Genomic DNA, 4,797 nt, shown 5'->3' with positions numbered 1-4,797 from the left:
AAATATCTGTACATACTTACGGATAAGTGTGTAAATATTACATAAGCTATAATGGGACGGGAGAAATCTAAAAAACGAAAAAAAAAAGAAGGTGCTGAAGACAGAGGGTCCTCCGCCGAGGACTCCGATTATGAAAACGATGCAGATAAGTACAGGCCGTACAAGGTAACAAATTATTCTCGTAAATATCCAGAAAATTCACAGAGGCGAGACTTCGTTGTGTTCCTCACACACCAATGCGCCGACAAGCCGTTTTCGGATGGCGATAAAGTAAACTTGTCCCAGGCCATAAGAAAATACGCCATATCGGGAGTGCTACATCTGAGGCCTATGAATAAATATAAAGTGGCTATAACATTCGATTTGTCAAACAATGCCAACACGTTTTTAGGTCACAATAAATTCCTAGACGAATTGGGGCTTAACGCCTCAATCCCCGCAGCAGACACAGAAGTTACTGGAGTTGTAAAATCTGTCCCAGTTGGTTTATCGAATAAAAATATATTCGCAATGATCGGCAGCTCACGAAACGTCATCCAGGTGCGGCGATTCATGCGCAGGGTGAGGGCAGATGGGGCGAGGTCGCGTATATTCCCACGCAGACTGTCGCAGTAACGTTTGCCTCTACCCAGCTGCCTGAGTACGTGTACCTGGACTCATGGAGACACGAGGTGACGCAATATGTCCCTCCAGTTAAGCAATGCTTAAAGTGCCAACAGTTTGGACATATTGCTAAATTTTGCAAAAATAATGAGGTTTGTTCTATCTGTTCCGAAAATCACAATTATAAGGCCTGTGGCGCCGACAAACAAAATCCAGTTTGCGCCAACTGCAAGGGTAAACATATTGCAATTTCCGCGTCTTGTCCTATTAAAAAAAACAAAATAGAAGAAAACAAAATCAAATCCCGAACTGCAGCCTATGCCGATCTATTTAATGAAAAGTCTTTCCCCAACTAGCTGCTAGGACAGCTGAAACCTACTTAGAGAATATGCTTAAATCTCAATCATTTTTAAATATGATCACGCAAGTGATCATAAAGCTAGTAGCTAATAAAAACGAATCGCCTATAAATACAGAAACAATACGTGCAGCGTTCCAAGGTACGATAAGAGGGAACGCTCAATCTAAAGCATAATGAACGCCCTCAAAATCGTACATTGGAACGCTCAGAGTATACTCCACAATAGGCACGAATTTACAAACTTTTTATATCAAGAATATATAGATATTGCGATCATTTGCGAAACCTGGTTAAAGCCTCATCTGAGGCTAAAGGTCCCTGGGTTTAACATAGAGCGCAATGATTGTGGTAACAAACATAATGGTGTATGTATTCTGATACATAATAGTATTGCATATAACAAAATTAACACATTTTTTGATGACTCTCTTCAAAATATTTGTATACAAATATCTGTTAATAGTAAACAAATTAGTATAGTAAGCTTTTATAGCCCTACAAATTGCAACCCAGTTTTTGAAAAAACAAAATTTGAAAATTTCATTAAATCTATACCCGAACCCATGATAATCGCAGGAGACTTTAATGCTCATCACACGTCTTGGGGTTGTTGTTCTACTTCATCACGTGGTCGTACTGTGTTAGATGTTGTTGATGATAATTTTCTGGTACTTTTAAATGATGGTACACCCACTACTGTGGGCTCTATGACTTGGCGTCCTAATGCGTTGGATCTAGCCATAGTTTCTCCATCGTTGGCTCCTCTTTGTACTTGGTCAGTCCACGACGATCCTCTGGGTAGTTATCATCTACCTGGAATAATCAATTTGGTTCTAAATAACAATGTAAATAATTTTGTAAATAATAACGTAAATGGAGTACATTTGCCCACTCACCCCAATTTTAAAATGGTGAATTGGCAAATGTATGCCGAGAAGGTGGAGTGTAAGTTAAATAACTTTCAGTTCGACTCTTACACGCCTCTTGAGGCCTACAATTTGTTCACGAATATCCTAATGTGTGCTGTCACAGAGTCCATACCGAATCATAAAGGTCCCAGTCCCATGACAAATAGTCCTAATCGTTTTTGTACTGTTAGAAAATCTAAGAAAAAATCTAATCTTCCATGGTGGAATGATAAATGTTCCACAGCTGTTCAAAACTCCAAACAGGCGTACATCAATTTTAAACAAAATTTTACTTTAGAAAATTACCTAGAATTTAAGAAACTCCAAGCTAAGAAAAAACTTGTTATTAAAACAGAAAGACAAAATTCTTGGGCTGATCTTTGCACTTCTTTTAATCGGTTTACTCCATTGTCAGTAATTTGGCGCTTCATGCGCAAATTCAATAAAACTTATGTTCCTCGACACTCTAATAGTAATCATGAATGGATTCTAGATTTCTTGCAAAAATATACTCCTGATAGTGTGGAAAATGTAAGTAGTTTGTCTCTTGAATCCCCTTCCAGCCCGCACAATGATTATATCATAAACTTATTTACCCTTGAAGAATTGAAATCTGCAATATATTCACGCAGGGATACTTCGTTTGGTTTAGATGGAATTCCATATATGATGTTCAAGAAACTGCCAGAGAGTTGTCTGATTATTTTACTAAATATTTACAATGCACTTTGGACAAAAAACGACATACCACCTGAATGGACAACTGATTGCATCATTCCTATATTAAAATCTGACAAACCTAGGTTTAATCCAGACTCTTATCGTCCTATAACATTGACATCATGCGCAGGAAAAGTCTTTGAACAATTACTTAAGCAGCGTCTTGAATATTATGTAGAACATAATGGATTGCTTCCAAACAATCAGTATGGTTTTCGTAGAGGTCGTTCAGCACGTGAAAGCATATCTTTGTTTCATTTAGATATACTGAAAAGCATCAAAAATAACAACAAACTTATTTCAGTGTTTTTTGATATTACTGGTGCTTTTAACAATGTAAATATTGATATTTTATGTACAGAACTGTTAAATATATGTATTCCACTTAAAGTTGTACAGTGGATTCAAAAATTTCTATCTTGTAGAAAAGTGTTTGTGAAGTATGATGGTGAATTGTTTGGTCCTCGACTATCTTCCATAGGAGTTTGTCAGGGTGGAATTTTATCCCCTCTGATCTTCATTCTGTATATACGTCGCTTAAATTTGGTAATGGGTCCTAATATCAAAAATTTACAATTTGCCGATGACCTTGTTGTATATTTATCTGGAAATAATTCTAACACAATAATAAATAACTTAAACTTAGCATTAACAAAACTCCATAATTACCTCTCTTATTTAAATCTCGCAGTTAATCCATCTAAGTCTAAAGTTGTCGTTTTTGGTCTAAAATCTAAAGCTACTTTGCCCTCTTTATTGTATAATAATACACCTCTGCCAATAGTCACAGATACCAAGTTTTTGGGTGTCATATTTTGTCACAATTTATCCTGGAAAAAATATGCTGAGCATTTAGAAGTCAAAGCCAATAAAGCTTTTAATATCCTTAAGTCATTGCGTGGTACAAAATGGGGGGCTGACCCCAAAATATTACTTATGCTTTATAAATCTTTAGTTCGCAGTCATTTTGAATATGGGTTTATGTGTTTTGCTTCAGACCATAAAATTATAGAGAGTTTAGAAAAAATTCAAAATAAGTGCATGCGCGTTGTGACTGGAGCATTTAAAACCACTCCTATTGTTTCATTACAAGTAGAGTGTAATCTCCCTCCAGTAACAATAAGACTTGCATATTTGAAGGAAAGATTTATTGTAAAACTACATGCTGAATATGACAACCACCTTTTAAAAGAACTCTTGAATATTAATCTATTGCCTTTCCAAAAATCTTTTTATGTTTTGCAGGGCCTATCTGAATTTAGCAGTTTTTTAAATCAAATTAGTATACATAAAAGCAATAACCACTTACCTTGTTTCGATGGGCCTTATGAAAGTAAATTTAGTCCTATAAATGTTGTGATTGATAATGGTCTCTCCAGAAAGGAACAAGTATATGAGAAATTAGCTTCATGGAATGGTTTTAAATTCATTTATACAGATGGATCTAAGAATGAGTCTAGTGTATCTTCAGCTATATACAACTCCGAAAACAAAATGGGTCTTGGTTTCAAAATAGACAAACATGCTAGTATTTTCACAGCTGAGGCATTCGCTATTCTTTGTGCACTGAAGCACATATCAAGGCAAAAAGAGGCATGTAAATGGGTAATTGTCAGTGATAGTATGAGTGTATTAAAAGCTATAAAAAATAATAAAGTAAAATCTAATACAAATTATTTAATTTTCCTAATTAAAGATCTTTGGTCTGAGCTTCACTTAAAAAACAAATTTGTTATCGAATTCATGTGGACTCCTTCACATATAGGCGTATCTGGTAACGAAAATGTAGATTTCTTGGCTCAGTCAATTGCAAACTCTCCTCCATCTATTGATGTTAGTTTTGATGTCCTACTCCCATATACTGATGCTATTCCAATACTGAAACAAAGAATGTATGTTCAGTGGAAAAAACAATGGGATCATGTTGTGCAAGTAGAAAACAAGGGTTCTTGGTATGCTGCCTTAAATGTAAACTTACAATCTGTATCTTGGTTACGTAAAGGTAATATCTATCGTAATATAAGCTTTTACAGCACAATCTGTCGTCTTAGGTTAGGTCATTTTCGCCTCAATCATCATTTGCATCGTATGAAAATTATAAGTGATCCTCGTTGTGAATTGTGTCAGTCAAATGAGGATCAAACCATAGATCATATAGTCTATCATTGTTCGTCTTTCGGCATTCAGCGCCTTGTGCTGATGGAC

At 35.7% G+C, this 4,797-nt stretch overlaps 1 pseudogene; it reads left to right on the top strand.

Moving 5' to 3' along the window:
- LOC141442268 (uncharacterized) lies at positions 1-4,470 on the top strand (annotated as a pseudogene).
- Positions 4,471-4,797: the final 327 nt, after the last annotated feature.

This window comes from Choristoneura fumiferana, chromosome 25, assembly GCF_025370935.1.
Source record: "Choristoneura fumiferana chromosome 25, NRCan_CFum_1, whole genome shotgun sequence".
NCBI lineage: Eukaryota > Metazoa > Arthropoda > Insecta > Lepidoptera > Tortricidae > Choristoneura > Choristoneura fumiferana.
Note: the sequence above shows the minus strand (reverse complement) of the source record. Positions and strands in the feature narration are given on the sequence as shown.